Here is a 24508-nt window from a genome sequence, read left to right as displayed (position 1 = left end):
CCAAGACAGTGCGTTTCTCACTGTTACATGCATTTGAATGGGGAACTCGACCGAAACAAAGTATAAGTTTTCATTATGTGAATAACTTGGAAATCTTAGCTCAAACAGCTGCAAAACCTGTTTTCCCAGCACGGGAACCTTGAGTTCTATAAGATAAAGCCATAAACATGTGTATCCGAGTCTTCTATCAAAAGTTACAGCTATTTCTATGAAGTTGTACAAAAACGCTTTCTTTCGCCAAGACAGTGCGTTTCTCACTGTTACATGCATTTGAATGGGGAACTCGACCGAAACAAAGTATAGGTTTTCATTATGTGAATAACTTGGAAATCTTAGCTCAAACAGCTGCAAAACCTGTTTTCCCAGCACGGGAACCTTGAGTTCTATAAGATAAAGCCATAAACATGTGTATCCGAGTCTTCTATCAAAAGTTACAGCTATTTCTATGAAGTTGTACAAAAACGCTTTCTTTCGCCAAGACAGTGCGTTTCTCACTGTTACATGCATTTGAATGGGGAACTCGACCGAAACAAAGTATAGGTTTTCATTATGTGAATAACTTGGAAATCTTAGCTCAAACAGCTGCAAAACCTGTTTTGCCCAGCACGGGAACCTTGAGTTCTATAAGATAAAGCCATAAACATGTGTATCCGAGTCTTCTATCAAAAGTTACAGCTATTTCTATGAAGTTGTACAAAAACGCTTTCTTTCGCCAAGACAGTGCGTTTCTCACTGTTACATGCATTTGAATGGGGAACTCGACCGAAACAAAGTATAGGTTTTCATTATGTGAATAACTTGGAAATCTTAGCTCAAACAGCTGCAAAACCTGTTTTCCCAGCACGGGAACCTTGAGTTCTATAAGATAAAGCCATAAACATGTGTATCCGAGTCTTCTATCAAAAGTTACAGCTATTTCTATGAAGTTGTACAAAAACGCTTTCTTTCGCCAAGACAGTGCGTTTCTCACTGTTACATGCATTTGAATGGGGAACTCGACCGAAACAAAGTATAGGTTTTCATTATGTGAATAACTTGGAAATCTTAGCTCAAACAGCTGCAAAACCTGTTTTCCCAGCACGGGAACCTTGAGTTCTATAAGATAAAGCCATAAACATGTGTATCCGAGTCTTCTATCAAAAGTTACAGCTATTTCTATGAAGTTGTACAAAAACGCTTTCTTTCGCCAAGACAGTGCGTTTCTCACTGTTACATGCATTTGAATGGGGAACTCGACCGAAACAAAGTATAGGTTTTCATTATGTGAATAACTTGGAAATCTTAGCTCAAACAGCTGCAAAACCTGTTTTTGCCAGCACGGGAACCTTGAGTTCTATAAGATAAAGCCATAAACATGTGTATCCGAGTCTTCTATCAAAAGTTACAGCTATTTCTATGAAGTTGTACAAAAACGCTTTCTTTCGCCAAGACAGTGCGTTTCTCACTGTTACATGCATTTGAATGGGGAACTCGACCGAAACAAAGTATAGGTTTTCATTATGTGAATAACTTGGAAATCTTAGCTCAAACAGCTGCAAAACCTGTTTTCCCAGCACGGGAACCTTGAGTTCTATAAGATAAAGCCATAAACATGTGTATCCGAGTCTTCTATCAAAAGTTACAGCTATTTCTATGAAGTTGTACAAAAACGCTTTCTTTCGCCAAGACAGTGCGTTTCTCACTGTTACATGCATTTGAATGGGGAACTCGACCGAAACAAAGTATAGGTTTTCATTATGTGAATAACTTGGAAATCTTAGCTCAAACAGCTGCAAAACCTGTTTTCCCAGCACGGGAACCTTGAGTTCTATAAGATAAAGCCATAAACATGTGTATCCGAGTCTTCTATCAAAAGTTACAGCTATTTCTATGAAGTTGTACAAAAACGCTTTCTTTCGCCAAGACAGTGCGTTTCTCACTGTTACATGCATTTGAATGGGGAACTCGACCGAACAAAGTATAGGTTTTCATTATGTGAATAACTTGGAAATCTTAGCTCAAACAGCTGCAAAACCTGTTTTCCCAGCACGGGAACCTTGAGTTCTATAAGATAAAGCCATAAACATGTGTATCCGAGTCTTCTATCAAAAGTTACAGCTATTTCTATGAAGTTGTACAAAAACGCTTTCTTTCGCCAAGACAGTGCGTTTCTCACTGTTACATGCATTTGAATGGGGAACTCGACCGAAACAAAGTATAGGTTTTCATTATGTGAATAACTTGGAAATCTTAGCTCAAACAGCTGCAAAACCTGTTTTCCCAGCACGGGAACCTTGAGTTCTATAAGATAAAGCCATAAACATGTGTATCCGAGTCTTCTATCAAAAGTTACAGCTATTTCTATGAAGTTGTACAAAAACGCTTTCTTTCGCCAAGAAAGTGCGTTTCTCACTGTTACATGCATTTGAATGGGGAACTCGACCGAAACAAAGTAATAGGTTTTCATTTATGTGAATAACTTGGAAATCTTAGCTCAAACAGCTGCAAAACCTGTTTTCCCAGCACGGGAACCTTGAGTTCTATAAGATAAAGCCATAAACATGTGTATCCGAGTCTTCTATCAAAAGTTACAGCTATTTCTATGAAGTTGTACAAAAACGCTTTCTTTCGCCAAGACATCTCGTTTCTCACTGTTACATGCATTTGAATGGGGATCTCGACCGAAACAAAGTATAGGTTTTCATTATGTGAATAACTTGGAAATCTTAGCTCAAACAGCTGCAAAACCTGTTTTCCCAGCACGGGAACCTTGAGTTCTATAAGATAAAGCCATAAACATGTGTATCCGAGTCTTCTATCAAAAGTTACAGCTATTTCTATGAAGTTGTACAAAAACGCTTTCTTTCGCCAAGACAGTGCGTTTCTCACTGTTACATGCATTTGAATGGGGATCTCGACCGAAACAAAGTATAGGTTTTCATTATGTGAATAACTTGGAAATCTTAGCTCAAACAGCTGCAAAACCTGTTTTCTCAGCACGGGAACCTTGAGTTCTATAAGATAAAGCCATAAACATGTGTATCCGAGTCTTCTATCAAAAGTTACAGCTATTTCTATGAAGTTGTACAAAAACGCTTTCTTTCGCCAAGACAGTGCGTTTCTCACTGTTACATGCATTTGAATGGGGATCTCGACCGAAACAAAGTATAGGTTTTCATTATGTGAATAACTTGGAAATCTTAGCTCAAACAGCTGCAAAACCTGTTTTCCCAGCACGGGAACCTTGAGTTCTATAAGATAAAGCCATAAACATGTGTATCCGAGTCTTCTATCAAAAGTTACAGCTATTTCTATGAAGTTGTACAAAAACGCTTTCTTTCGCCAAGACAGTGCGTTTCTCACTGTTACATGCATTTGAATGGGGAACTCGACCGAAACAAAGTATAGGTTTTCATTATGTGAATAACTTGGAAATCTTAGCTCAAACAGCTGCAAAACCTGTTTTCCCAGCACGGGAACCTTGAGTTCTATAAGATAAAGCCATAAACATGTGTATCCGAGTCTTCTATCAAAAGTTACAGCTATTTCTATGAAGTTGTACAAAAACGCTTTCTTTCGCCAAGACAGTGCGTTTCTCACTGTTACATGCATTTGAATGGGGATCTCGACCGAAACAAAGTATAGGTTTTCATTATGTGAATAACTTGGAAATCTTAGCTCAAACAGCTGCAAAACCTGTTTTCCCAGCACGGGAACCTTGAGTTCTATAAGATAAAGCCATAAACATGTGTATCCGAGTCTTCTATCAAAAGTTACAGCTATTTCTATGAAGTTGTACAAAAACGCTTTCTTTCGCCAAGACAGTGCGTTTCTCACTGTTACATGCATTTGAATGGGGAACTCGACCGAAACAAAGTATAGGTTTTCATTATGTGAATAACTTGGAAATCTTAGCTCAAACAGCTGCAAAACCTGTTTTCCCAGCACGGGAACCTTGAGTTCTATAAGATAAAGCCATAAACATGTGTATCCGAGTCTTCTATCAAAAGTTACAGCTATTTCTATGAAGTTGTACAAAAACGCTTTCTTTCGCCAAGACAGTGCGTTTCTCACTGTTACATGCATTTGAATGGGGAACTCGACCGAAACAAAGTATAGGTTTTCATTATGTGAATAACTTGGAAATCTTAGCTCAAACAGCTGCAAAACCTGTTTTCCCAGCACGGGAACCTTGAGTTCTATAAGATAAAGCCATAAACATGTGTATCCGAGTCTTCTATCAAAAGTTACAGCTATTTCTATGAAGTTGTACAAAAACGCTTTCTTTCGCCAAGACAGTGCGTTTCTCACTGTTACATGCATTTGAATGGGGATCTCGACCGAAACAAAGTATAGGTTTTCATTATGTGAATAACTTGGAAATCTTAGCTCAAACAGCTGCAAAACCTGTTTTCCCAGCACGGGAACCTTGAGTTCTATAAGATAAAGCCATAAACATGTGTATCCGAGTTTTCTATCAAAAGTTACAGCTATTTCTATGAAGTTGTACAAAAACGCTTTCTTTCGCCAAGACAGTGCGTTTCTCACTGTTACATGCATTTGAATGGGGATCTCGACCGAAACAACGTATAGGTTTTCATTATGTGAATAACTTGGAAATCTTAGCTCAAACAGCTGCAAAACCTGTTTTCCCAGCACGGGAACCTTGAGTTCTATAAGATAAAGCCATAAACATGTGTATCCGAGTCTTCTATCAAAAGTTACAGCTATTTCTATGAAGTTGTACAAAAACGCTTTCTTTCGCCAAGACAGTGCGTTTCTCACTGTTACATGCATTTGAATGGGGATCTCGACCGAAACAAAGTATAGGTTTTCATTATGTGAATAACTTGGAAATCTTAGCTCAAACAGCTGCAAAACCTGTTTTCCCAGCACGGGAACCTTGAGTTCTATAAGATAAAGCCATAAACATGTGTATCCGAGTCTTCTATCAAAAGTTACAGCTATTTCTATGAAGTTGTACAAAAACGCTTTCTTTCGCCAAGACAGTGCGTTTCTCACTGTTACATGCATTTGAATGGGGATCTCGACCGAAACAAAGTATAGGTTTTCATTATGTGAATAACTTGGAAATCTTAGCTCAAACAGCTGCAAAACCTGTTTTCCCAGCACGGGAACCTTGAGTTCTATAAGATAAAGCCATAAACATGTGTATCCGAGTCTTCTATCAAAAGTTACAGCTATTTCTATGAAGTTGTACAAAAACGCTTTCTTTCGCCAAGACAGTGCGTTTCTCACTGTTACATGCATTTGAATGGGGAACTCGACCGAAACAAAGTATAGGTTTTCATTATGTGAATAACTTGGAAATCTTAGCTCAAACAGCTGCAAAACCTGTTTTCCCAGCACGGGAACCTTGAGTTCTATAAGATAAAGCCATAAACATGTGTATCCGAGTCTTCTATCAAAAGTTACAGCTATTTCTATGAAGTTGTACAAAAACGCTTTCTTTCGCCAAGACAGTGCGTTTCTCACTGTTACATGCATTTGAATGGGGATCTCGACCGAAACAAAGTATAGGTTTTCATTATGTGAATAACTTGGAAATCTTAGCTCAAACAGCTGCAAAACCTGTTTTCCCAGCACGGGAACCTTGAGTTCTATAAGATAAAGCCATAAACATGTGTATCCGAGTCTTCTATCAAAAGTTACAGCTATTTCTATGAAGTTGTACAAAAACGCTTTCTTTCGCCAAGACAGTGCGTTTCTCACTGTTACATGCATTTGAATGGGGAACTCGACCGAAACAAAGTATAGGTTTTCATTATGTGAATAACTTGGAAATCTTAGCTCAAACAGCTGCAAAACCTGTTTTCCCAGCACGGGAACCTTGAGTTCTATAAGATAAAGCCATAAACATGTGTATCCGAGTCTTCTATCAAAAGTTACAGCTATTTCTATGAAGTTGTACAAAAACGCTTTCTTTCGCCAAGACAGTGCGTTTCTCACTGTTACATGCATTTGAATGGGGAACTCGACCGAAACAAAGTATAGGTTTTCATTATGTGAATAACTTGGAAATCTTAGCTCAAACAGCTGCAAAACCTGTTTTCCCAGCACGGGAACCTTGAGTTCTATAAGATAAAGCCATAAACATGTGTATCCGAGTCTTCTATCAAAAGTTACAGCTATTTCTATGAAGTTGTACAAAAACGCTTTCTTTCGCCAAGACAGTGCGTTTCTCACTGTTACATGCATTTGAATGGGGAACTCGACCGAAACAAAGTATAGGTTTTCATTATGTGAATAACTTGGAAATCTTAGCTCAAACAGCTGCAAAACCTGTTTTCCCAGCACGGGAACCTTGAGTTCTATAAGATAAAGCCATAAACATGTGTATCCGAGTCTTCTATCAAAAGTTACAGCTATTTCTATGAAGTTGTACAAAAACGCTTTCTTTCGCCAAGACAGTGCGTTTCTCACTGTTACATGCATTTGAATGGGGATCTCGACCGAAACAAAGTATAGGTTTTCATTATGTGAATAACTTGGAAATCTTAGCTCAAACAGCTGCAAAACCTGTTTTCCCAGCACGGGAACCTTGAGTTCTATAAGATAAAGCCATAAACATGTGTATCCGAGTCTTCTATCAAAAGTTACAGCTATTTCTATGAAGTTGTACAAAAACGCTTTCTTTCGCCAAGACAGTGCGTTTCTCACTGTTACATGCATTTGAATGGGGAACTCGACCGAAACAAAGTATAGGTTTTCATTATGTGAATAACTTGGAAATCTTAGCTCAAACAGCTGCAAAACCTGTTTTCCCAGCACGGAAACCTTGAGTTCTATAAGATAAAGCCATAAACATGTTTGTCTGAGTCTTCTATCAAAAGTTACAGCTATTTCTATGAAGTTGTACAAAAACGCTTTCTTTCGCCAAGACAGTGCGTTTCTCACTGTTACATGCATTTGAATGGGGAACTCGACCGAAACAAAGTATAGGTTTTCATTATGTGAATAACTTGGAAATCTTAGCTCAAACAGCTGCAAAACCTGTTTTCCCAGCACGTAGACCTTGAGTTCTATAAGATAAAGCCATAAACATGTGTATCCGAGTCTTCTATCAAAAGTTACAGCTATTTCTATGAAGTTGTACAAAAACGCTTTCTTTCGCCAAGACAGTGCGTTTCTCACTGTTACATGCATTTGAATGGGGAACTCGACCGAAACAAAGTATAGGTTTTCATTATGTGAACAACTTGGAAATCTTAGCTCAAACAGCTGCAAAACCTGTTTGCCCAGCACGGAGACCTTGAGTTCTATAAGATAAAGCCATAAACATGTGTATCCGAGTCTTCTATCAAAAGTTACAGCTATTTCTATGAAGTTGTACAAAAACGCTTTCTTTCGCCAAGACAGTGCGTTTCTCACTGTTACATGCATTTGAATGGGGAACTCGACCGAAACAAAGTATAGGTTTTCATTATGTGAATAACTTGGAAATCTTAGCTCAAACAGCTGCAAAACCTGTTTGCCCAGCACGGAGACCTTGAGTTCTATAAGATAAAGCCATAAACATGTTTGTCTGAGTCTTCTATCAAAAGTTACAGCTATTTCTATGAAGTTGTACAAAAACGCTTTCTTTCACCAAGACAGTGCGTTTCTCACTGTTACATGCATTTGAATGGGGAACTCCACCGAAACAAAGTATAGGTTTTCATTATGTGAATAACTTGGAAATCTTAGCTCAAACAGCTGCAAAACCTGTTTTCCCAGCACGGAGACCTTGAGTTCTATAAGATAAAGCCATAAACATGTTTGTCTGAGTCTTCTATCAAAAGTTACAGCTATTTCTATGAAGTTGTACAAAAACGCTTTCTTTCGCCAAGACAGTGCGTTTCTCACTGTTACATGCATTTGAATGGGGAACTCGACCGAAACAAAGTATAGGTTTTCATTATGTGAACAACTTGGAAATCTTAGCTCAAACAGCTACAAAACCTGTTTGCCCAGCACGGAGACCTTGAGTTCTATAAGATAAAGCCATAAACATGTGTATCCGAGTCTTCTATCAAAAGTTACAGCTATTTCTATGAAGTTGTACAAAAACGCTTTCTTTCGCCAAGACAGTGCGTTTCTCACTGTTACATGCATTTGAATGGGGAACTCGACCGAAACAAAGTATAGGTTTTCATTATGTGAATAACTTGGAAATCTTAGCTCAAACAGCTGCAAAACCTGTTTGCCCAGCACGGAGACCTTGAGTTCTATAAGATAAAGCCATAAACATGTTTGTCTGAGTCTTCTATCAAAAGTTACAGCTATTTCTATGAAGTTGTACAAAAACGCTTTCTTTCACCAAGACAGTGCGTTTCTCACTGTTACATGCATTTGAATGGGGAACTCCACCGAAACAAAGTATAGGTTTTCATTATGTGAATAACTTGGAAATCTTAGCTCAAACAGCTGCAAAACCTGTTTGCCCAGCACGGAGACCTTGAGTTCTATAAGATAAAGCCATAAACATGTTTGTCTGAGTCTTCGATCAAAAGTTACAGCTATTTCTATGAAGTTGTACAAAAACGCTTTCTTTCGCCAAGACAGTTACATGCATTTGAATGGGGAACTCGACCGAAACAAAGTATAGGTTTTCATTATGTGAATAACTTGGAAATCTTAGCTCAAACAGCTGCAAAACCTGTTTTCCCAGCACGGAGACCTTGAGTTCTATAAGATAAAGCCATAAACATGTTTGTCTGAGTCTTCTATCAAAAGTTACAGCTATTTCTATGAAGTTGTACAAAATCGCTTTCTTTCGCCAAGACAGTGCGTTTCTCACTGTTACATGCATTTGAATGGGGAACTCGACCGAAACAAAGTATAGGTTTTCATTATGTGAATAACTTGGAAATCTTAGCTCAAACAGCTGCAAAACCTGTTTTCCCAGCACGGAAACCTTGAGTTCTATAAGATAAAGCCATAAACATGTTTGTCTGAGTCTTCTATCAAAAGTTACAGCTATTTATATGAAGTTGTACAAAAACGCTTTCTTTCGCCAAGACAGTGCGTTTCTCACTGTTACATGCATTTGAATGGGGAACTCGACCGAAACAAAGTATAGGTTTTCATTATGTGAATAACTTGGAAATCTTAGCTCAAACAGCTGCAAAACCTGTTTTCCCAGCACGTAGACCTTGAGTTCTATAAGATAAAGCCATAAACATGTTTGTCTGAGTCTTCTATCAAAAGTTACAGCTATTTATATGAAGTTGTACAAAAACGCTTTCTTTCACCAAGACAGTGCGTTTCTCACTGTTACATGCATTTGAATGGGGAACTCGACCGAAACAAAGTATAGGTTTTCATTATGTGAATAACTTGGAAATCTTAGCTCAAACAGCTGCAAAACCTGTTTGCCCAGCACGGAGACCTTGAGTTCTATAAGATAAAGCCATAAACATGTTTGTCTGAGTCTTCTATCAAAAGTTACAGCTATTTCTATGAAGTTGTACAAAAACGCTTTCTTTCGCCAAGACAGTGCGTTTCTCACTGTTACATGCATTTGAATGGGGAACTCGACCGAAACAAAGTATAGGTTTTCATTATGTGAATAACTTGGAAATCTTAGCTCAAACAGCTGCAAAACCTGTTTTCCCAGCACGTAGACCTTGAGTTCTATAAGATAAAGCCATAAACATGTGTATCCAAGTCTTCTATCAAAAGTTACAGCTATTTATATGAAGTTGTACAAAAACGCTTTCTTTCGCCAAGACAGTTACATGCATTTGAATGGGGAACTCGACCGAAACAAAGTATAGGTTTTCATTATGTGAATAACTTGGAAATCTTAGCTCAAACAGCTGCAAAACCTGTTTTCCCAGCACGTAGACCTTGAGTTCTATAAGATAAAGCCATAAACATGTTTGTCTGAGTCTTCTATCAAAAGTTACAGCTATTTATATGAAGTTGTACAAAAACGCTTTCTTTCGCCAAGACAGTGCGTTTCTCACTGTTACATGCATTTGAATGGGGAACTCGACCGAAACAAAGTATAGGTTTTCATTATGTGAATAACTTGGAAATCTTAGCTCAAACAGCTGCAAAACCTGTTTTCCCAGCACGGAGACCTTGAGTTCTATAAGATAAAGTCATAAACATGTTTGTCTGAGTCTTCTATCAAAAGTTACAGCTATTTATATGAAGTTGTACAAAAACGCTTTCTTTCGCCAAGACAGTGCGTTTCTCACTGTTACATGCATTTGAATGGGAAACTCGACCGAAACAAAGTATAGGTTTTCATTATGTGAATAACTTGGAAATCTTAGCTCAAACAGCTGCAAAACCTGTTTGCCCAGCACGGAGACCTTGAGTTCTATAAGATAAAGCCATAAACATGTTTGTCTGAGTCTTCTATCAAAAGTTACAGCTATTTCTATGAAGTTGTACAAAAACGCTTTCTTTCGCCAAGACAGTGCGTTTCTCACTGTTACATGCATTTGAATGGGGAACTCGACCGAAACAAAGTATAGGTTTTCATTATGTGAATAACTTGGAAATCTTAGCTCAAACAGCTGCAAAACCTGTTTTCCCAGCACGTAGACCTTGAGTTCTATAAGATAAAGCCATAAACATGTGTATCCGAGTCTTCTATCAAAAGTTATAGCTATTTCTATGAAGTTGTACAAAAACGCTTTCTTTCGCCAAGACAGTTACATGCATTTGAATGGGGAACTCGACCGAAACAAAGTATAGGTTTTCATTATGTGAATAACTTGGAAATCTTAGCTCAAACAGCTGCAAAACCTGTATTCCCAGCACGGAAACCTTGAGTTCTATAAGATAAAGCCATAAACATGTTTGTCTGAGTCTTCTATCAAAAGTTACAGCTATTTATATGAAGTTGTACAAAAACGCTTTCTTTCGCCAAGACAGTGCGTTTCTCACTGTTACATGCATTTGAATGGGGATCTCGACCGAAACAAAGTATAGGTTTTCATTATGTGAATAACTTGGAAATCTTAGCTCAAACAGCTGCAAAACCTGTTTTCCCAGCACGGGAACCTTGAGTTCTATAAGATAAAGCCATAAACATGTGTATCCGAGTTTTCTATCAAAAGTTACAGCTATTTCTATGAAGTTGTACAAAAACGCTTTCTTTCGCCAAGACAGTGCGTTTCTCACTGTTACATGCATTTGAATGGGGATCTCGACCGAAACAAAGTATAGGTTTTCATTATGTGAATAACTTGGAAATCTTAGCTCAAACAGCTGCAAAACCTGTTTTCCCAGCACGAGAACCTTGAGTTCTATAAGATAAAGCCATAAACATGTGTATCCGAGTCTTCTATCAAAAGTTACAGCTATTTCTATGAAGTTGTACAAAAACGCTTTCTTTCGCCAAGACAGTGCGTTTCTCACTGTTACATGCATTTGAATGGGGATCTCGACCGAAACAAAGTATAGGTTTTCATTATGTGAATAACTTGGAAATCTTAGCTCAAACAGCTGCAAAACCTGTTTTCCCAGCACGGGAACCTTGAGTTCTAAAAGATAAAGCCATAAACATGTGTATCCGAGTCTTCTATCAAAAGTTACAGCTATTTCTATGAAGTTGTACAAAAACGCTTTCTTTCGCCAAGACAGTGCGTTTCTCACTGTTACATGCATTTGAATGGGGAACTCGACCGAAACAAAGTATAGGTTTTCATTATGTGAATAACTTGGAAATCTTAGCTCAAACAGCTGCAAAACCTGTTTTCCCAGCACGGGAACCTTGAGTTCTATAAGATAAAGCCATAAACATGTGTATCCGAGTCTTCTATCAAAAGTTACAGCTATTTCTATGAAGTTGTACAAAAACGCTTTCTTTCGCCAAGACAGTGCGTTTCTCACTGTTACATGCATTTGAATGGGGAACTCGACCGAAACAAAGTATAGGTTTTCATTATGTGAATAACTTGGAAATCTTAGCTCAAACAGCTGCAAAACCTGTTTTCCCAGCACGGGAACCTTGAGTTCTATAAGATAAAGCCATAAACATGTGTATCCGAGTCTTCTATCAAAAGTTACAGCTATTTCTATGAAGTTGTACAAAAACGCTTTCTTTCGCCAAGACAGTGCGTTTCTCACTGTTACATGCATTGGAATGGGGAACTCGACCGAAACAAAGTATAGGTTTTCATTATGTGAATAACTTGGAAATCTTAGCTCAAACAGCTGCAAAACCTGTTTTCCCAGCACGGGAACCTTGAGTTCTATAAGATAAAGCCATAAACATGTGTATCCGAGTCTTCTATCAAAAGTTACAGCTATTTCTATGAAGTTGTACAAAAACGCTTTCTTTCGCCAAGACAGTGCGTTTCTCACTGTTACATGCATTTGAATGGGGATCTCGACCGAAACAAAGTATAGGTTTTCATTATGTGAATAACTTGGAAATCTTAGCTCAAACAGCTGCAAAACCTGTTTTCCCAGCACGGGAACCTTGAGTTCTATAAGATAAAGCCATAAACATGTGTATCCGAGTCTTCTATCAAAAGTTACAGCTATTTCTATGAAGTTGTACAAAAACGCTTTCTTTCGCCAAGACAGTGCGTTTCTCACTGTTACATGCATTTGAATGGGGATCTCGACCGAAACAAAGTATAGGTTTTCATTATGTGAATAACTTGGAAATCTTAGCTCAAACAGCTGCAAAACCTGTTTTCCCAGCACGGGAACCTTGAGTTCTATAAGATAAAGCCATAAACATGTGTATCCGAGTTTTCTATCAAAAGTTACAGCTATTTCTATGAAGTTGTACAAAAACGCTTTCTTTCGCCAAGACAGTGCGTTTCTCACTGTTACATGCATTTGAATGGGGATCTCGACCGAAACAAAGTATAGGTTTTCATTATGTGAATAACTTGGAAATCTTAGCTCAAACAGCTGCAAAACCTGTTTTCCCAGCACGAGAACCTTGAGTTCTATAAGATAAAGCCATAAACATGTGTATCCGAGTCTTCTATCAAAAGTTACAGCTATTTCTATGAAGTTGTACAAAAACGCTTTCTTTCGCCAAGACAGTGCGTTTCTCACTGTTACATGCATTTGAATGGGGAACTCGACCGAAACAAAGTATAGGTTTTCATTATGTGAATAACTTGGAAATCTTAGCTCAAACAGCTGCAAAACCTGTTTTCCCAGCACGGGAACCTTGAGTTCTATAAGATAAAGCCATAAACATGTGTATCCGAGTCTTCTATCAAAAGTTACAGCTATTTCTATGAAGTTGTACAAAAACGCTTTCTTTCGCCAAGACAGTGCGTTTCTCACTGTTACATGCATTTGAATGGGGATCTCGACCGAAACAAAGTATAGGTTTTCATTATGTGAATAACTTGGAAATCTTAGCTCAAACAGCTGCAAAACCTGTTTTCCCAGCACGGGAACCTTGAGTTCTATAAGATAAAGCCATAAACATGTGTATCCGAGTCTTCTATCAAAAGTTACAGCTATTTCTATGAAGTTGTACAAAAACGCTTTCTTTCGCCAAGACAGTGCGTTTCTCACTGTTACATGCATTTGAATGGGGAACTCGACCGAAACAAAGTATAGGTTTTCATTATGTGAATAACTTGGAAATCTTAGCTCAAACAGCTGCAAAACCTGTTTTCCCAGCACGGGAACCTTGAGTTCTATAAGATAAAGCCATAAACATGTGTATCCGAGTCTTCTATCAAAAGTTACAGCTATTTCTATGAAGTTGTACAAAAACGCTTTCTTTCGCCAAGACAGTGCGTTTCTCACTGTTACATGCATTTGAATGGGGATCTCGACCGAAACAAAGTATAGGTTTTCATTATGTGAATAACTTGGAAATCTTAGCTCAAACAGCTGCAAAACCTGTTTTCCCAGCACGGGAACCTTGAGTTCTATAAGATAAAGCCATAAACATGTGTATCCGAGTCTTCTATCAAAAGTTACAGCTATTTCTATGAAGTTGTACAAAAACGCTTTCTTTCGCCAAGACAGTGCGTTTCTCACTGTTACATGCATTTGAATGGGGATCTCGACCGAAACAAAGTATAGGTTTTCATTATGTGAATAACTTGGAAATCTTAGCTCAAACAGCTGCAAAACCTGTTTTCCCAGCACGGGAACCTTGAGTTCTATAAGATAAAGCCATAAACATGTGTATCCGAGTCTTCTATCAAAAGTTACAGCTATTTCTATGAAGTTGTACAAAAACGCTTTCTTTCGCCAAGACAGTGCGTTTCTCACTGTTACATGCATTTGAATGGGGATCTCGACCGAAACAAAGTATAGGTTTTCATTATGTGAATAACTTGGAAATCTTAGCTCAAACAGCTGCAAAACCTGTTTTCCCAGCACGGGAACCTTGAGTTCTATAAGATAAAGCCATAAACATGTGTATCCGAGTCTTCTATCAAAAGTTACAGCTATTTCTATGAAGTTGTACAAAAACGCTTTCTTTCGCCAAGACAGTGCGTTTCTCACTGTTACATGCATTTGAATGGGGATCTCGACCGAAACAAAGTATAGGTTTTCATTATGTGAATAACTTGGAAATCTTAGCTCAAACAGCTGCAAAACCTGTTTTCCCAGCACGGGAACCTTGAGTTCTATAAGATAAAGCCATAAACATGTGTATCCGAGTTTTCTATCAAAAGTTACAGCTATTTCTATGAAGTTGTACAAAAACGCTTTCTTTCGCCAAGACAGTGCGTTTCTCACTGTTACATGCATTTGAATGGGGATCTCGACCGAAACAAAGTATAGGTTTTCATTATGTGAATAACTTGGAAATCTTAGCTCAAACAGCTGCAAAACCTGTTTTCCCAGCACGAGAACCTTGAGTTCTATAAGATAAAGCCATAAACATGTGTATCCGAGTCTTCTATCAAAAGTTACAGCTATTTCTATGAAGTTGTACAAAAACGCTTTCTTTCGCCAAGACAGTGCGTTTCTCACTGTTACATGCATTTGAATGGGGAACTCGACCGAAACAAAGTATAGGTTTTCATTATGTGAATAACTTGGAAATCTTAGCTCAAACAGCTGCAAAACCTGTTTTCCCAGCACGGGAACCTTGAGTTCTATAAGATAAAGCCATAAACATGTGTATCCGAGTCTTCTATCAAAAGTTACAGCTATTTCTATGAAGTTGTACAAAAACGCTTTCTTTCGCCAGGACAGTGCGTTTCTCACTGTTACATGCATTTGAATGGGGAACTCGACCGAAACAAAGTATAGGTTTTCATTATGTGAATAACTTGGAAATCTTAGCTCAAACAGCTGCAAAACCTGTTTTCCCAGCACGGGAACCTTGAGTTCTAAAAGATAAAGCCATAAACATGTGTATCCGAGTCTTCTATCAAAAGTTACAGCTATTTCTATGAAGTTGTACAAAAACGCTTTCTTTCGCCAAGACAGTGCGTTTCTCACTGTTACATGCATTTGAATGGGGATCTCGACCGAAACAAAGTATAGGTTTTCATTATGTGAATAACTTGGAAATCTTAGCTCAAACAGCTGCAAAACCTGTTTTCCCAGCACGGGAACCTTGAGTTCTAAAAGATAAAGCCATAAACATGTGTATCCGAGTCTTCTATCAAAAGTTACAGCTATTTCTATGAAGTTGTACAAAAACGCTTTCTTTCGCCAAGACAGTGCGTTTCTCACTGTTACATGCATTTGAATGGGGAACTCGACCGAAACAAAGTATAGGTTTTCATTATGTGAATAACTTGGAAATCTTAGCTCAAACAGCTGCAAAACCTGTTTTCCCAGCACGGGAACCTTGAGTTCTATAAGATAAAGCCATAAACATGTGTATCCGAGTCTTCTATCAAAAGTTACAGCTATTTCTATGAAGTTGTACAAAAACGCTTTCTTTCGCCAAGACAGTGCGTTTCTCACTGTTACATGCATTTGAATGGGGATCTCGACCGAAACAAAGTATAGGTTTTCATTATGTGAATAACTTGGAAATCTTAGCTCAAACAGCTGCAAAACCTGTTTTCCCAGCACGGGAACCTTGAGTTCTATAAGATAAAGCCATAAACATGTGTATCCGAGTCTTCTATCAAAAGTTACAGCTATTTCTATGAAGTTGTACAAAAACGCTTTCTTTCGCCAAGACAGTGCGTTTCTCACTGTTACATGCATTTGAATGGGGAACTCGACCGAAACAAAGTATAGGTTTTCATTATGTGAATAACTTGGAAATCTTAGCTCAAACAGCTGCAAAACCTGTTTTCCCAGCACGGGAACCTTGAGTTCTATAAGATAAAGCCATAAACATGTGTATCCGAGTCTTCTATCAAAAGTTACAGCTATTTCTATGAAGTTGTACAAAAACGCTTTCTTTCGCCAAGACAGTGCGTTTCTCACTGTTACATGCATTTGAATGGGGATCTCGACCGAAACAAAGTATAGGTTTTCATTATGTGAATAACTTGGAAATCTTAGCTCAAACAGCTGCAAAACCTGTTTTCCCAGCACGGGAACCTTGAGTTCTAAAAGATAAAGCCATAAACATGTGTATCCGAGTCTTCTATCAAAAGTTACAGCTATTTCTATGAAGTTGTACAAAAACGCTTTCTTTCGCCAAGACAGTGCGTTTCTCACTGTTACATGCATTTGAATGGGGAACTCGACCGAAACAAAGTATAGGTTTTCATTATGTGAATAACTTGGAAATCTTAGCTCAAACAGCTGCAAAACCTGTTTTCCCAGCACGGGAACCTTGAGTTCTATAAGATAAAGCCATAAACATGTGTATCCGAGTCTTCTATCAAAAGTTACAGCTATTTCTATGAAGTTGTACAAAAACGCTTTCTTTCGCCAAGACAGTGCGTTTCTCACTGTTACATGCATTTGAATGGGGATCTCGACCGAAACAAAGTATAGGTTTTCATTATGTGAATAACTTGGAAATCTTAGCTCAAACAGCTGCAAAACCTGTTTTCCCAGCACGGGAACTTTGAGTTCTATAAGATAAAGCCATAAACATGTGTATCCGAGTCTTCTATCAAAAGTTACAGCTATTTCTATGAAGTTGTACAAAAACGCTTTCTTTCGCCAAGACAGTGCGTTTCTCACTGTTACATGCATTTGAATGGGGATCTCGACCGAAACAAAGTATAGGTTTTCATTATGTGAATAACTTGGAAATCTTAGCTCAAACAGCTGCAAAACCTGTTTTCCCAGCACGGGAACCTTGAGTTCTATAAGATAAAGCCATAAACATGTGTATCCGAGTCTTCTATCAAAAGTTACAGCTATTTCTATGAAGTTGTACAAAAACGCTTTCTTTCGCCAAGACAGTGCGTTTCTCACTGTTACATGCATTTGAATGGGGATCTCGACCGAAACAAAGTATAGGTTTTCATTATGTGAATAACTTGGAAATCTTAGCTCAAACAGCTGCAAAACCTGTTTTCCCAGCACGGGAACCTTGAGTTCTATAAGATAAAGCCATAAACATGTGTATCCGAGTCTTCTATCAAAAGTTACAGCTATTTCTATGAAGTTGTACAAAAACGCTTTCTTTCGCCAAGACAGTGCGTTTCTCACTGTTACATGCATTTGAATGGGGATCTCGACCGAAACAAAGTATAGGTTTTCATTATGTGAATAACTTGGAAATCTTAGCTCAAACAGCTGCAAAACCTGTTTTCCCAGCACGGGAACCTTGAGTTCTATAAGATAAAGCCATAAACATGTGTATCCGAGTCTTCTATCAAAAGTTACAGCTATTTCTATGAAGTTGTACAAAAACGCTTTCTTTCGCCAAGACAGTGCGTTTCTCACTGTTACATGCATTTGAATGGGGAACTCGACCGAAACAAAGTATAGGTTTTCATTATGTGAATAACTTGGAAATCTTAGCTCAAACAGCTGCAAAACCTGTTTTCCCAGCACGGGAACCTTGAGTTCTATAAGATAAAGCCATAAACATGTGTATCCGAGTCTTCTATCAAAAGTTACAGCTATTTCTATGAAGTTGTACAAAAACGCTTTCTTTCGCCAAGACAGTGCGTTTCTCACTGTTACATGCATTTGAATGGGGATCTCGACCGAAACAAAGTATAGGTTTTCATTATGTGAATAACTTGGAAATCTTAGCTCAAACAGCTGCAAAACCTGTTTTCCCAGCACGGGAACCTTGAGTTCTATAAGATAAAGCCATAAACATGTGTATCCGAGTCTTCTATCAAAAGTTACAGCTATTTCTATGAAGTTGTACAAAAACGCTTTCTTTCGCCAAGACAGTGCGTTTCTCACTGTTACATGCATTTGAATGGGGATCTCGACCGAAACAAAGTATAGGTTTTCATTATGTGAATAACTTGGAAATCTTAGCTCAAACAGCTGCAAAACCTGTTTTCCCAGCACGGTAACCTTGAGTTCTATAAGATAAAGCCATAAACATGTGTATCCGAGTTTTCTATCAAAAGTTACAGCTATTTCTATGAAGTTGTACAAAAACGCTTTCTTTCGCCAAGACAGTGCGTTTCTCACTGTTACATGCATTTGAATGGGGATCTCGACCGAAACAAAGTATAGGTTTTCATTATGTGAATAACTTGGAAATCTTAGCTCAAACAGCTGCAAAACCTGTTTTCCCAGCACGAGAACCTTGAGTTCTATAAGATAAAGCCATAAACATGTGTATCCGAGTCTTCTATCAAAAGTTACAGCTATTTCTATGAAGTTGTACAAAAACGCTTTCTTTCGCCAAGACAGTGCGTTTCTCACTGTTACATGCATTTGACTGGGGAACTCGACCGAAACAAAGTATAGGTTTTCATTATGTGAATAACTTGGAAATCTTAGCTCAAACAGCTGCAAAACCTGTTTTCCCAGCACGGGAACCTTGAGTTCTATAAGATAAAGCCATAAACATGTGTATCCGAGTCTTCTATCAAAAGTTACAGCTATTTCTATGAAGTTGTACAAAAACGCTTTCTTTCGCCAAGACAGTGCGTTTCTCACTGTTACATGCATTTGAATGGGGAACTCGACCGAAACAAAGTATAGGTTTTCATTATGTGAATAACTTGGAAATCTTAGCTCAAACAGCTGCAAAACCTGTTTTCCCAGCACGAGAACCTTGAGTTCTATAAGATAAAGCCATAAACATGTGTATCCGAGTCTTCTATCAAAAGTTACAGCTATTTCTATGAAGTTGTACAAAAACGCTTTCTTTCGCCAAGACAGTGCGTTTCTCACTGTTACATGCATTTGACTGGGGAACTCGACCGAAACAAAGTATAGGTTTTCATTATGTGAATAACTTGGAAATCTTAGCTCAAACAGCTGCAAAACCTGTTTTCCCAGCACGGGAACCTTGAGTTCTATAAGATAAAGCCATAAACATGTGTATCCGAGTCTTCTATCAAAAGTTACAGCTATTTCTATGAAGTTGTACAAAAACGCTTTCTTTCGCCAAGACAGTGCGTTTCTCACTGTTACATGCATTTGAATGGGGAACTCGACCGAAACAAAGTATAGGTTTTCATTATGTGAATAACTTGGAAATCTTAGCTCAAACAGCTGCAAAACCTGTTTTCCCAGCACGGGAACCTTGAGTTCTAAAAGATAAAGCCATAAACATGTGTATCCGAGTCTTCTATCAAAAGTTACAGCTATTTCTATGAAGTTGTACAAAAACGCTTTCTTTCGCCAAGACAGTGCGTTTCTCACTGTTACATGCATTTGAATGGGGATCTCGACCGAAACAAAGTATAGGTTTTCATTATGTGAATAACTTGGAAATCTTAGCTCAAACAGCTGCGAAACCTGTTTTCCCAGCACGGGAACCTTGAGTTCTAAAAGATAAAGCCATAAACATGTGTATCCGAGTCTTCTATCAAAAGTTACAGCTATTTCTATGAAGTTGTACAAAAACGCTTTCTTTCGCCAAGACAGTGCGTTTCTCACTGTTACATGCATTTGAATGGGGAACTCGACCGAAACAAAGTATAGGTTTTCATTATGTGAATAACTTGGAAATCTTAGCTCAAACAGCTGCAAAACCTGTTTTCCCAGCACGGGAACCTTGAGTTCTATAAGATAAAGCCATAAACATGTGTATCCGAGTCTTCTATCAAAAGTTACAGCTATTTCTATGAAGTTGTACAAAAACGCTTTCTTTCGCCAAGACAGTGCGTTTCTCACTGTTACATGCATTTGAATGGGGAACTCGACCGAAACAAAGTATAGGTTTTCATTATGTGAATAACTTGGAAATCTTAGCTCAAACAGCTGCAAAACCTGTTTTCCCAGCACGGGAACCTTGAGTTCTATAAGATAAAGCCATAAACATGTGTATCCGAGTCTTCTATCAAAAGTTACAGCTATTTCTATGAAGTTGTACAAAAACGCTTTCTTTCGCCAAGACAGTGCGTTTCTCACTGTTACATGCATTTGAATGGGGATCTCGACCGAAACAAAGTATAGGTTTTCATTATGTGAATAACTTGGAAATCTTAGCTCAAACAGCTGCAAAACCTGTTTTCCCAGCACGGGAACCTTGAGTTCTATAAGATAAAGCCATAAACATGTGTATCCGAGTCTTCTATCAAAAGTTACAGCTATTTCTATGAAGTTGTACAAAAACGCTTTCTTTCGCCAAGACAGTGCGTTTCTCACTGTTACATGCATTTGAATGGGGATCTCGACCGAAACAAAGTATAGGTTTTCATTATGTGAATAACTTGGAAATCTTAGCTCAAACAGCTGCAAAACCTGTTTTCCCAGCACGGGAACCTTGAGTTCTAAAAGATAAAGCCATAAACATGTGTATCCGAGTCTTCTATCAAAAGTTACAGCTATTTCTATGAAGTTGTACAAAAACGCTTTCTTTCGCCAAGACAGTGCGTTTCTCACTGTTACATGCATTTGAATGGGGATCTCGACCGAAACAAAGTATAGGTTTTCATTATGTGAATAACTTGGAAATCTTAGCTCAAACAGCTGCAAAACCTGTTTTCCCAGCACGGGAACCTTGAGTTCTAAAAGATAAAGCCATAAACATGTGTATCCGAGTCTTCTATCAAAAGTTACAGCTATTTCTATGAAGTTGTACAAAAACGCTTTCTTTCGCCAAGACAGTGCGTTTCTCACTGTTACATGCATTTGAATGGGGATCTCGACCGAAACAAAGTATAGGTTTTCATTATGTGAATAACTTGGAAATCTTAGCTCAAACAGCTGCAAAACCTGTTTTCCCAGCACGGGAACCTTGAGTTCTAAAAGATAAAGCCATAAACATGTGTATCCGAGTCTTCTATCAAAAGTTACAGCTATTTCTATGAAGTTGTACAAAAACGCTTTCTTTCGCCAAGACAGTGCGTTTCTCACTGTTACATGCATTTGAATGGGGAACTCGACCGAAACAAAGTATAGGTTTTCATTATGTGAATAACTTGGAAATCTTAGCTCAAACAGCTGCAAAACCTGTTTTCCCAGCACGGGAACCTTGAGTTCTAAAAGATAAAGCCATAAACATGTGTATCCGAGTCTTCTATCAAAAGTTACAGCTATTTCTATGAAGTTGTACAAAAACGCTTTCTTTCGCCAAGACAGTGCGTTTCTCACTGTTACATGCATTTGAATGGGGATCTCGACCGAAACAAAGTATAGGTTTTCATTATGTGAATAACTTGGAAATCTTAGCTCAAACAGCTGCAAAACCTGTTTTCCCAGCACGGGAACCTTGAGTTCTATAAGATAAAGCCATAAACATGTGTATCCGAGTCTTCTATCAAAAGTTACAGCTATTTCTATGAAGTTGTACAAAAACGCTTTCTTTCGCCAAGACAGTGCGTTTCTCACTGTTACATGCATTTGAATGGGGAACTCGACCGAAACAAAGTATAGGTTTTCATTATGTGAATAACTTGGAAATCTTAGCTCAAACAGCTGCAAAACCTGTTTTCCCAGCACGGGAACCTTGAGTTCTAGAAGATAAAGCCATAAACATGTGTATCCGAGTCTTCTATCAAAAGTTACAGCTATTTCTATGAAGTTGTACAAAAACGCTTTCTTTCGCCAAGACAGTGCGTTTCTCACTGTTACATGCATTTGAATGGGGAACTCGACCGAAACAAAGTATAGGTTTTCATTATGTGAATAACTTGGAAATCTTAGCTCAAACAGCTGCAAAACCTGTTTTCCCAGCACGGGAACCTTGAGTTCTATAAGATAAAGCCATAAACATGTGTATCCGAGTCTTCTATCAAAAGTTACAGCTATTTCTATGAAGTTGTACAAAAACGCTTTCTTTCGCCAAGACAGTGCGTTTCTCACTGTTACATGCATTTGAATGGGGATCTCGACCGAAACAAAGTATAGGTTTTCATTATGTGAATAACTTGGAAATCTTAGCTCAAACAGCTGCAAAACCTGTTTTCCCAGCACGGGAACCTTGAGTTCTATAAGATAAAGCCATAAACATGTGTATCCGAGTCTTCTATCAAAAGTTACAGCTATTTCTATGAAGTTGTACAAAAACGCTTTCTTTCGCCAAGACAGTGCGTTTCTCACTGTTACATGCATTTGAATGGGGAACTCGACCGAAACAAAGTATAGGTTTTCATTATGTGAATAACTTGGAAATCTTAGCTCAAACAGCTGCAAAACCTGTTTTCCCAGCACGGGAACCTTGAGTTCTATAAGATAAAGCCATAAACATGTGTATCCGAGTCTTCTATCAAAAGTTACAGCTATTTCTATGAAGTTGTACAAAAACGCTTTCTTTCGCCAAGACAGTGCGTTTCTCACTGTTACATGCATTTGAATGGGGAACTCGACCGAAACAAAGTATAGGTTTTCATTATGTGAATAACTTGGAAATCTTAGCTCAAACAGCTGCAAAACCTGTTTTCCCAGCACGGGAACCTTGAGTTCTATAAGATAAAGCCATAAACATGTGTATCCGAGTCTTCTATCAAAAGTTACAGCTATTTCTATGAAGTTGTACAAAAACGCTTTCTTTCGCCAAGACAGTGCGTTTCTCACTGTTACATGCATTTGAATGGGGATCTCGACCGAAACAAAGTATAGGTTTTCATTATGTGAATAACTTGGAAATCTTAGCTCAAACAGCTGCAAAACCTGTTTTCCCAGCACGGTAACCTTGAGTTCTATAAGATAAAGCCATAAACATGTGTATCCGAGTCTTCTATCAAAAGTTACAGCTATTTCTATGAAGTTGTACAAAAACGCTTTCTTTCGCCAAGACAGTGCGTTTCTCACTGTTACATGCATTTGAATGGGGAACTCGACCGAAACAAAGTATAGGTTTTCATTATGTGAATAACTTGGAAATCTTAGCTCAAACAGCTGCAAAACCTGTTTTCCCAGCACGGGAACCTTGAGTTCTAAAAGATAAAGCCATAAACATGTGTATCCGAGTCTTCTATCAAAAGTTACAGCTATTTCTATGAAGTTGTACAAAAACGCTTTCTTTCGCCAAGACAGTGCGTTTCTCACTGTTACATGCATTTGAATGGGGATCTCGACCGAAACAAAGTATAGGTTTTCATTATGTGAATAACTTGGAAATCTTAGCTCAAACAGCTGCGAAACCTGTTTTCCCAGCACGGGAACCTTGAGTTCTAAAAGATAAAGCCATAAACATGTGTATCCGAGTCTTCTATCAAAAGTTACAGCTATTTCTATGAAGTTGTACAAAAACGCTTTCTTTCGCCAAGACAGTGCGTTTCTCACTGTTACATGCATTTGAATGGGGATCTCGACCGAAACAAAGTATAGGTTTTCATTATGTGAATAACTTGGAAATCTTAGCTCAAACAGCTGCAAAACCTGTTTTCCCAGCACGGGAACCTTGAGTTCTATAAGATAAAGCCATAAACATGTGTATCCGAGTCTTCTATCAAAAGTTACAGCTATTTCTATGAAGTTGTACAAAAACGCTTTCTTTCGCCAAGACAGTGCGTTTCTCACTGTTACATGCATTTGAATGGGGAACTCGACCGAAACAAAGTATAGGTTTTCATTATGTGAATAACTTGGAAATCTTAGCTCAAACAGCTGCAAAACCTGTTTTCCCAGCACGGGAACCTTGAGTTCTATAAGATAAAGCCATAAACATGTGTATCCGAGTCTTCTATCAAAAGTTACAGCTATTTCTATGAAGTTGTACAAAAACGCTTTCTTTCGCCAAGACAGTGCGTTTCTCACTGTTACATGCATTTGAATGGGGAACTCGACCGAAACAAAGTATAGGTTTTCATTATGTGAATAACTTGGAAATCTTAGCTCAAACAGCTGCAAAACCTGTTTTCCCAGCACGGGAACCTTGAGTTCTATAAGATAAAGCCATAAACATGTGTATCCGAGTCTTCTATCAAAAGTTACAGCTATTTCTATGAAGTTGTACAAAAACGCTTTCTTTCGCCAAGACAGTGCGTTTCTCACTGTTACATGCATTTGAATGGGGATCTCGACCGAAACAAAGTATAGGTTTTCATTATGTGAATAACTTGGAAATCTTAGCTCAAACAGCTGCAAAACCTGTTTTCCCAGCACGGGA

The sequence above is a fragment of the Aulonocara sp. 'chitande type north' Nkhata Bay genome, linkage group LG19 (genome assembly GCF_057382095.1).
Source record: "Aulonocara sp. 'chitande type north' Nkhata Bay isolate Kocher_YH1m ecotype deep benthic linkage group LG19, A_spYH_male_GT1.1, whole genome shotgun sequence".
Lineage (NCBI taxonomy): Eukaryota > Metazoa > Chordata > Actinopteri > Cichliformes > Cichlidae > Aulonocara > Aulonocara sp. 'chitande type north' Nkhata Bay.
This window is presented reverse-complemented; position numbering follows the sequence as displayed.